The sequence below is a fragment of the Octopus bimaculoides genome, chromosome 18 (genome assembly GCF_046866305.1).
Source record: "Octopus bimaculoides isolate indiv1 chromosome 18, ASM4686630v1, whole genome shotgun sequence".
Classification (NCBI taxonomy): domain Eukaryota; kingdom Metazoa; phylum Mollusca; class Cephalopoda; order Octopoda; family Octopodidae; genus Octopus; species Octopus bimaculoides.
In genome coordinates, this window is record NC_142945.1 from 35,548,616 (window position 1) to 35,560,263 (window position 11,648).

The 11,648-nt window shown below is 34.5% G+C and overlaps 1 protein-coding gene across 9 annotated transcripts in view; it reads left to right on the forward strand.

Moving 5' to 3' along the window:
• LOC106867954 (N-acetylated-alpha-linked acidic dipeptidase 2) overlaps window positions 1-11,648 on the forward strand; it is a 670,339-nt gene that overhangs the window by 346,134 nt on the left and 312,557 nt on the right. The window contains exon 1 of one of the 9 annotated variants that reach the window (XM_089365980.1): window positions 3,916-4,680. The exons of 6 other annotated variants lie outside the window; for them this stretch is intronic. The gene's annotated coding sequence lies outside the window, so the exon portion shown is untranslated. Of the gene's footprint in view, window positions 1-3,915; window positions 4,681-11,648 lie in introns of those variants that run through there. 2 more of the 9 variants (XM_089365981.1, XM_089365977.1) reach the window with 2 other exon arrangements.

Here is an 11,648-nt window from a genome sequence, read left to right on the forward strand (position 1 = left end):
TAGAAATAAAATGCTAACTTCTTATAATCTGAAAGCTGCTCATATTTTAAGACCTAAATTTTAGGATAGCCTGCTCACTATAGAGACCATATTACCACTTCACTTAGTTATGTAGTTTCTATGATTGCCCTTCTTATAATCAAATGGATATTCATGCAGAGGTTTGATACTGTCCATATGGTTGAAAGCTTTCTTTCAACAAACAGCTGTAAATTAGGGCCCTCATGTTTTGAGATTTAAGCTTTTGGACAGTATGCCCATTCAACAATGAAGTTGAAGCTGCAACTGAAAAACTATCTGATGGATTCACTGGTGTCTGTATTCCAGCTAGGTGTTAAACAAGGAAATAGATAAACTTATATTGTATTATTGATCCAAACAAATCTTTCATTTCTAAAATTCTTCTTTGACTGCCAACTGTAGATATTCTTAACATTCTCTGATATTTACAGTGGTAAATATTGCAACACTGCCAAATTAAAGCAAACATTAGACAAAGGAAAGTAAATAGAAACTGGTCAGGAATGTAATGATTCTGTATGTTGAAATATTTTTCTTATCTTCTTATTTTACATTGCAAACTATACTTTTATTTGGTTTTCTCTTTAAATCACTCCATTTAACACATGCCAGTCTGGTAAAATGATTATATTAAAAAAAAAAAAAACCCAATGATGAAGACGGTGATGTTAATAATGATGATAAGTCAATTTTTGATTTCTTATGATTTGCTGAACACATTACTAAAGTGGATAGGGTGAAGAATATTGATCAGAAGTGTAGGCATTGAGTGGTGGTCAAGTGAGGTAACACTGTTGAAGCTAAGTTTGAACAAGAGAACATAAAATTTGAGAGATGTTTCGGTATTGCAGAGAAGCTGTGCTGGATTTTGCCCTAGTTATTTACATGAAAAGGTTGAGATATCAGAACAACACCTGGGTAGGATTATCAACTTAATGGAAATGACAATAACTATTCTAACTCCAAATCACCCCATCCTTCTCTCACCAATGAAGTTAGTATGACCCCAGTGGTTAATATTTAAATAAAAGGAAAACTTGCTTCCCAACCACATCGTTCTGGGTTCAATCCCACTGCATGACACCTTAGGCAAGTGTCTTCTACTACAGCCTTGGGTTGACCAAAGTCTTGTGAGTAAATTTTGTCGACAGAAACTGAAAGTAGCCCGCTGTATATATATATTATATATATATATGTGTGTGTTTGTCCCCCCACCACCACCACCACTTGACAACCGGTGTTGGTGTGTTTATGTCCTCATAACTAAGAGGTTCAGCAAAAGAGACAATAGAATAAGAATTAGGATTAAAAAAAAATAAGTACTGGCATTGATTTGTTTGACTAAACTTCTTCAAGGTGCTGCCCCAGCATGGCTGCAGTCTAATGACTAGAACAAGTAAAAAACAGAAGATAAAAGATGACTCAAGCTGACAGTTCTCCTCCTGTAAACCTTATGCTTCTGTATTTCTTAGGGAGCTTCTATGCTTGATCTGCTAAAAATAGCAAATCACAACCTAATCTCTTAAAGAAGAAGGAAGGGCATTTTGGTTTATGTAAATCTTGATATGTTCTGTCTGTATGAGAAAAATCAGATGGTCTTAAGTGAAACATCTTTGACCATAGGTCTGCTCAGTGGAGGCTAAACAGCTACTTCAAAAGCAAAATATATCTTTATTATTTATGGGACTTTTTTTTTTTTAACTCTCCTTGAGATTAAAAACTATCCCTCTTCAATGCTGAAAGATAATTCAAAACTGTCTCTGTCCCTGTGGACAAAAGGGGTTTTGAATAATAAGGATTGTTATGAAAATGAGAAAGGGAAGATAAGAAACAAAAGAAAAAGGAAATATACATGTTTTTAAAGAATTTTTTGTTTTGAAGAATGGAAACAGTGACTTTCAGTGCTTAGAAAACTTCCTTATAGTGTATTACTTTGCTTTAACGAAAATCTTTTCTTCGTAATTTTTTTTCTAAAGAAGTGAGGAAACAAAATTATCCAAAACTTAGAAACATACTGTTTGCACATACCAATATCTTCTAATGCAGAGTGATATCTGCTTTATTGTGCTCTCATCACAAAACTTATGTGGAAAATATCAACAAATATATAAATAAGTAATTAAAATAATAAATTATAATTTTCCTTTCTTTATAGTGACACAGTATGAAACAATAAATTGTAAATTGGAAAAATAGATGGAAAATAAAAAAAATACCATTTTAAATATATATTTTACAACACATTATGTAACATTATATTACAGCATTAGCAATATTGATCAAGGGATGACATAAAATTCTTTTTCAAGTATTGTTTTATGTCCTCATACATATGATATCGAGATAATATTTTCTGCAGAAGTTATGTAAAATTCCTCAAGATTTTGTCTTTATTCTTTATTTTTCACAAAAATATAATTTCTTCAGATTTTTATGGGTTTATTCTTTTTTCACAAAACATGATTTCGGAAGTTTTATGAGGGTTTGTTGCACAAGGATTGTTTCAATTGTTGTAAATGAAAAATGTTTTGATATATGAAGTTGGACAAAACCACTCCTGTGCCAAGATATCCAACTTGTGGTGGAGACTTGTTTGTAGTGAGTTTAATGCAGAAGTGAATTGTATGTCAGCAATCATGCAAAACATAAGATCTAAAGACCAGGTACACAGAGATAATTGGCCAATTCTCATCTGAGAGTAAACACTCTTAGATGCACTGTTCTTAACCTGTTCTTAACGGTTAAGCAAATTGCTGAAGTCCAGACTGAAGTAATCTACCCAGAGAGACAATGAATCATCCATAAATAGATTTGGACTCTTGACATCTCTCATAAACTTAATAAAAACTATGAATATGTAAAATATATTGCTAATAATTGATGAGCCTCTCATCAATAATGAAGATCCTCATTTAAATCGATAAGAATATTGCAAATGCACTGAAAGAAAGAAAAGAAACACTCTGACACTTAAATTATAATTTCAAAGTTTCATCAGTGTTTCCCTATTTTTAAACTAATGAGTATTTAGTAATTATATGTTATACATTTTTATTGAAACTATGATATTTGTGCATAATTTGATATCTCTGAATATGTGTTGGCCAATTGCTTGAAGGTGATTAATTCATAAAACACTGTGTTACATTTTTATCAATTAGCATTGGTTAATTGTTGTTTGTGAAGTGCCCTGTAATTGAAAATATTTTTAATCTGTAAGTTCATCCCTAGTTTATATATCTACTGTAAACATCATATAATCACCATATATACATACGTTTAAATATATAATGTGTATACACACACACATATACTTACAAATATATACATATGCATGTGTATTATGTATGTATGCACATAGACATATATGGTGTGTATATATTTTTTCCAGCCACCACTTTTCCGAATGTCCTGAAGAAGAGGTCTTCACCCTGAAATATAGAAATACAAAGTAAAACTACAACTTTGTTCAGTTTCCCTTTTAATTACTTTTTACCTTCTTGCATTGTCCTGGCTTTACACAACTGCATTCTTTAAATTATACCTCACTGTGCTTCACAAAAACTATCTCATTTTAATATATATGCATGTATATATATATGCACACACACACACATACACACATGCATGCACACACACACACACACACATACATACATGCATACATACATACATGCATACATACATACATACATACATACATATATGTATGTATATAAATTCAGAAGAGTGGTACAACAAGGCACCAATATTTACGAGAAAATAACAATAGGGCTTTATTTCGCTGGAAATTAAAACATTTGTATTGAAATATTTTTCATTTATATGTATGTATATAGATATATTTTTATCTGGGTTGAGTCAGTTTGTTACTACTCTCTCTCACCTGTAGATGCACATATTTCAATACCTATTACTGTGAGCACAAGTATGGCTAGGACTCTCCTGTTTTGGTGTGCCTGGTATAATCTGTTGTTAGCATTAACCATTTGGCCCTTGGATATCTTTCTGTGTCACCCAGTCTGAGGATAGTTTCTCCCCTTTCTCTGACCCGGTTTTGAAACTCCTCAAAAAAAAAAAAAAAAAAATGTCATGAGCATTACATTTTTTTTCTTGACAGAATCAAATATCTTTTAGCTCTCCTAAATGGAATGCACACACACACACACACACACACACACACACGTACACACAAACACAAATACAGTTTTGTGTTCATATTTAATTTATCACACTTGAAGTAGTGGTCATCTACAACTTAAGTGTCATATATTTTAAGTAACCACTTATTACATCCGCTGTTTTCATTTTACTGGTTCTGTTACCAGATAAGCTACATTATGTTAATTGCTTGTTTGCTTTTATCTATATCTTGTTTTCACTTACAATCAGGATGGAATACTCTGTAAAACTAACCAATCAGGAGTGTATATGTATGTATTTTTCTAGTTAAGCAGGTACATAAACTTGTCACAGGACATAGATGTGTGCATTTATATTTACTGGACAACACTTTCTAGACAGCTACAAGTTGGTCTTCAGGTTATAACCCATATCTTGATTGTTATCTCACATTTAGTCTTCAGTTTCTCCTCACATTTTCTTTTGGAATCTGTCTTGTGAACTATTGATACAGCGAAAAAAATACTTTCATTTAAAGTAAGTCTGTTTGTTTTACCTGTTTCTTCTTCTCCACCTTCTTTCTTTCTTTCTTTCTTTCTTTCTTTCTTTTAAAAGGCTTGTTATTGTTCTTTAACCCTAGGTCAGCCACAACCAGCCTATCTTTATGTTTAAGGAGGACTGTATTATATCATGTGTCTTATTTTCCAAGCTGGCAGACCCTGGTATGACAGATTTAGCTGATATTTCTCCCGACAAAAACTCCTTATTGCTGTTATCATTAGTTACTTGCTCAAACTAGAACTGGAATAAGTGGGAGAAGCACAGGTGTAAGATAATCAGGATGTTATTTGATTCAAATTTCTTTGTTATGCTAGTGTGCTATAACTTCATTCTGTGATATAGTAGATCTTTGCCTACAGATATTCCAGCTTTTATTTCACTATTTTCTCTTCAAGCATAATATATTTTAAGCAACATTACTGGAAGAATCTTTGTTTTTCTTTTAGAGGATGGAGTTGATTAGAGAAAGATTCACCTATTAAAGTGACCATTTAGGGACTTTGTCTTAAGGTGCATGTCTTAAAACATGGTTCCTTCATTTGGCTGCTACACTGAATAAATGAATAAAATAAAACAAATTAATGATAAATAGATTAAAAACAGAAAGATACTAATGGCACAGGAATGGCTGTGTTGTAATACATTTGCTTCCCAACTACATGGTTCCAGGTTCAATCTCAATGTGTGGCACCTTGGGCAAGTGTCTTCTGTTATAGCTTTAACTTGACCAATGCTTTGTGAGTGGATTTAGTAGACAAACTGAAAGAAGCCCCATCATATATATGTGTATTTGTGTGTGTGTGTGTGTGTATATATATATATATATATATATATATATATATATGCAAATATATGTGTGTGTATGTATGTTTGTATGTATGTATATATATATATATATATATATATATATATATATATATATATATATCTGCATATATATGTGTGTGTATATGTATGTGCATATATGCATATGTGTATGTGTGTGCATATGCATGTGTGTGTCTGTGTCTTTGTTTTTGTCTCCTCCCATGATTTGACAACTGGTATTGGTTTGTTTACATTCTTGTAACTTAGTGGTTCAGCAAAAGAGGCTGATAGAATAAGTACTGGAGTTGATTCATTTGACTAAAACCCTTCAAAGCACTACCCCAGTATGGCCACAATTCAGTGATTGAAACAAGCAAACAATAAAAGATGAGTTTTATAAATGAAAGATTTGGTTTCTAGATAGAGTACCATGTGTGAATTACAAGTTGTAGTCTTTGTTATAGAAGACAGTAGTTACTATAAGACTGGTTTTAGTCAATAGACTGCAGTCATGTTGGCGCACAGCCCTTAAGGGATTTAATGTAACATATCACCCACAGTATTTATTTCAGTTAGTCTGGTACTTATTCTATTGATCTATAATCATCTTATGTCTAAAATGAATTGTTTGATATAAAGTGAGGCAACTTAATGTACACTGGCATACACAGATACAGACACACACACATGTATGTATACATGAGTATATGTATTTATGTGTGTGTGTGTGTGTGTGTGTGAGTGTATTTATACTTTATATATATACAAGTGTGTATGTGTATATTTATACTTTATATATATATATATATATATATATATATGTACTAGCAGAAATACCCGGCGTTGCCCGGGTTAAAGAGAATAATGAAATCTAAAAACGCCGTCTAGACTACGCATCAACTGGAACCCTAAGTAAGGCATGTGTAAAATTTGAATGAAATTGGTTGCGTAGTTCTCGAGTTTTAGGGATTCACACAGACAGACAGACAGACAGACACATTCTCATTTTTATATATATAGATATATATATATATATATATATATATATATATATATCTCATCGCAGGTTATAGAAGTCTGGACATTATTATTATTATTATTATCATTATTATTATTATAACAATGCTCAAGAAATATCTTTTTATATAAATTCCTCCATCATAAGCAGGACTGCTGGAAATATAGCGATAGGAACCAATGCACCGATCCTCCTTTCTAAGCGCAACTATAACTTATGTACCAGGGAACATGTATGTATGGGAATGCTTATATACACATATGGAGTGGTTGGCGTTAGGAAGGGCATCCAGCTGTAGAAACTCTGCCAAATCAGATTGGAGCCTGGTGTCGCCTCCTGGTCCACCAGTCCTCAGTCAAATCGTCCAACCCATGCTAGCATGGAAAGCGGACGTTAAACGACGACGACGATGATGATGATGATGTTGTGTATCTATGTATGTGTCGGTGGATATATTTATGTGTCCTTATGTTTAATAACAATAACAATTGACTCATTGTTGCGCATGTATAGACGTTTATGTATGTACACTTAAGTGTACATATATATATTCATGTATTTATGTTTATTTATGTATATCTATATATATCAAAGTATGCATGCATATGCATATATGTGTGAGATTTTATGACTTTTATATTTTTTTTATATGTTTATATTTGTATATTGTAAATTAACTCCATGAACTTTGTAAATCTCTGAAGAGGCCTAGAGGTCTATTTTCATTCATTTCATCTATCAAGTACTCCAGTTTACTGGAGTTATATAAATAGAATGAGGCGTGTCACCTCTAGACATTGTCCCTTCTTCGGTCACTAGATGTCCTTTTTAATTTTTATTACTGAGGAGTGGCTGTGTGGTAAGTAGCCTGCTTACCAACCACATGGTTCCGGGTTCAGTCCCACTGCATGGCACCTTTAGCAAGTGTCTTCGACAATAGCCTCGGGTCCCCTTTAGTTGCTGCCCTCCCAGCCAACATACACGACACTCATCATGCCCTTCGCCTCTTCAATTCCTTTTCCTTCCCTCCTGGCCCCTCACTTCCTCGTCACCATGGACATCAAATCCCTATACACGGTGATTCCCCACAACGACGGTCTCTAGCCCTCCAATACTTCCTCGACTGTCACCCTGACCCCACACCCAGCACCTCTACCCTTCTTCACCTGGCAGAGCTCGTCCTCACACACATACACACACATACATATCCACACATGAAAACAAAAGCACATGCACCTGTATACACACATGAACGCACATACACCTCCGACACACACTACACACATGCATGCACATATACACACACACACACACATACCTCCATACACATACACACATGCACACACATATGCACGCACACACACACACACACACACACACACACCCACATACTCCCACTTGCACACACATGCGCATACACACACATGCACAAACGCGCACACACACATACACTCACACAGGAATGCACAGATACCTAACCCACACAACCCCCCCACACACAGACACACATACCTATATATACACACACACACAAACATAAACACACACAACCACATATACATACATACTCAAGCACACGCGCATACACGCAACAAAATGCACTCATAACCCGACATGCATTTCTACGTTCACACACACATATACACATGAATGCTCATACACACATGTACACACGCACATACACACACACATATACATGCACATACACACACGCACACACACATATACACATGTACATACACATACATACACACACTAGTACATGTACGCACATATACCTCCAACACACACAATGCACATACAGACACGCACACAATTACACACACATGGGCAAAAAACACACAGGTGTAAACGCATGCACACATACCTCCCATACACACACATCACACACTCATACATATATGCACACAATTATACATGTACACACACACGCACGCACATACAAGCACACACACGCACATACAAGCACACGCACGCACATACAAGCACACACATGCACATACAAGCACACGCACGCACATACAAGCACACACATGCACATGCAAGCACACACACGCACACACACTGAGTAAAGTATAATTACTCCACAGACACAGCCTGACGCGCACACACATACCCACACGTGCACACACATACATACATACCCACATGTACGCACACATACATACATACATACACACACGCACACTGGAAACAAAACACACACACACACTACATATACATATGCGCACACACATACTTCAAACTACCAGTACCTTTCTACTGACCTATGCACATGTGTAGGTAGACACACAACAGGCACCCACTCCTACTATAAATTCTTTCTATGACCTTAAGGATGCTATGTCCAACCACACACATACATAAACAGCCACAACTACACACACATACACACACATGTGCTATCATTACATACACCCACATACCTCCTTCTCTTGCACTCTCCTGTCTTTGAAAAGAACTTTTTCTCCACCATTTCCCTTCCAGTCATTCCAATATGTAACCGCATGTGCATTGTTGATTTTCTTTCTCCGTCTTCCCTTCTTTGGACTTTTCCTATATTTCTGACAAAGATCTCCGATCGAAACGTTAAAATCCTCTTTCTTTTATTTCCTTTCCTTAGCATCCAATAACACATCCTCGCGTTGTTTTTTTGTGTTTTTTCTTGTTTGTTCATTCTCCTAATTAATAAATAACTCGGACAAAATAAATTGGTTAATAGGTACCAGGGTAGCAAAGATCACAAAATAACTATGGTGTAACTCCTGTTTATGAGGTAGAAACTCCTTGATATTTTGGGTACTTGAGTATAGTTAACATATGCGTTTTACTCCATTCATTAAATTTATATATATATATATATATATATATATACTAGCAGAAATACCCGGCGTTGCCCGGGTTAAAGAGAATAATGAAATCTAAAAACGCCGTCTAGACTACGCATCATCTTTATATATAGAGATGTATATAAACACACGCACCCAAACACACGTATATATATGTATATCAATATAAATATATGAAAGTCAATGAAGTTTCGTAAAAGAAGGTGATCATGTACATACTTTCTTGCTGTTGTGATTATAACACCTCATTGTAAACTATGTTCCTTGTTTTCCCTTGTGGAGCATATACAAATAGGTTTTTTGTTGCTGCCCACTCTTGAGCAGCCAACATACAGTTGTCCATGTGAGAAGCAGGGCTCTTCCAAGAGAAGACCAGCTACAGACAGTGTTTGACCCTGATATTTGTTTATGGACATGGCAAAAGTCACACGAAGGGGGAATTGTAGTCTTCTGAATGTAAAAGGAATGTCTGCTCCTGATGGAGTAAGAGGAATTCTTGGAATAAAGACGTCATCCCCTTTTGCACATCCAGAAAGAATGGTAGCCTCGATAACGTGTGACATCATTTTCTAAATAATGCTCATCTGTTATGTTCGGGTTAAAATTTCATCAACATCAAAAATATATGAATTTTCATGGGAGTTATGGCCGTTATGCAAAGAATATAATTTCCAAATTTCATAAAGATCCATTCAGTACTTTTGACGTAGTTTTGGATGAGAAAACAAATGACTAATGTGTGTGTTTGTGTGCATGTGTATGTGTGTGCGATGGGTGTATATATGTATAGATATCTGTATGCATGTATATATGTATATATGTGTACATATTACATGTACATCTATATATATATATACATCTACACATATGTATACATATACATGTATGTATAGATCTATATATATATACATATACGTGTACATCTATATGTATACATATACCTCTCTCTCTCTCTCTCTTTCTCTCTCTCTTTCTCTCCCTCTTTCTCTCTCTCTTTCTCTCTCTCTCTCTCTGAAAGTATCTGTCATTACAGTATCGAAATGGTGTACATATACATGTATATGTATACATATACATCTCTCTCTCTCTCTCTTTCTCTCTCTCTTTCTCTCCCTCTTTCTCTCTCTCTTTCTGTCTCTCTCTCTCTCTGTGAAAGTATCTGTCACTACAGTATCGAAATGTGATTGTTTCAGTTAGTGGAATAGTTTCATTTTAAAGTGAAAGTATTTGACATGAGTGTTTTTGTTTCACTTTTGACAAGTAATACTTTAATAGTGGAGGAGATATTATGTTGCCGTGTGCTCGAACTCTGCAAGAAGTTAATAATTTTTTTTGACTAAAACACAACTGGAACCCTAAGTAAGGCATGTGTAAAATTTGAATGAAATTGGTTGCGTAGTTCTCGAGTTTTAGGGATTCACGCAGACAGACAGACAGACAGACACACATTCTCATTTTTATATATATAGATATATATATATATATATATGCAAAATGGATTCCTGTCAACAATCATACAGTTACCTTTAATTTCTACTTCATGTTTGATTATCTTCTGGGACATCTACAAAATGAGTCAGCACCTATGCATTACACATATGGTAGGCCAAATTTTCTAGAGTTCTGGTTGTGACCTTTTGAAGAAACTACTCTTTCAAATAATACTCTTAATCCTGTAATTTCTTGAGTATTCGTAGTAACCTGTACCTCCAAACTTTACTATCTCTTGCATGTTGCCCTTCAAAGAGATATACATGACAGTTTTTGCACTGGAAATAATTTTTGAAGCCATGGCTATTGTTTCACTGTATCCCTTTGATTCCTGAAACATACACCAATCGAAACTGGTGATATTTGGTTGAATTCTTTCTCCCTTGAGAACCTATCGAAAAGGCTTGTACTGTGATAAGATAAATTGTAGAAGCAAAATTGTTAAATTGGAAGATGGCTTGTTATGTATCATTTTCTTTTTCATAAATGTAGTTTATCCTGTGCCCGAGGGTTTCCCATCAGTAATTTGGTAGCTGTCACTTTTTATCAATATTTTCCTTATCCTTTATCTTTCAGTTTGTCTAAGACTAACCACTAGTTCTGTTCTGTCATTATGTCTTTATTTCATGAATTTCCTATTCTATAATATAAAAGTATTTTGATTTGCTGTAAGTTATACTTATGAGCTTCATAGTAATGAAGCATTAATTAGCCCCAATGTTTCACTATTACCAATAACCATACCTCCATAAAAATCTATACTTACTTTTCTTTATTTT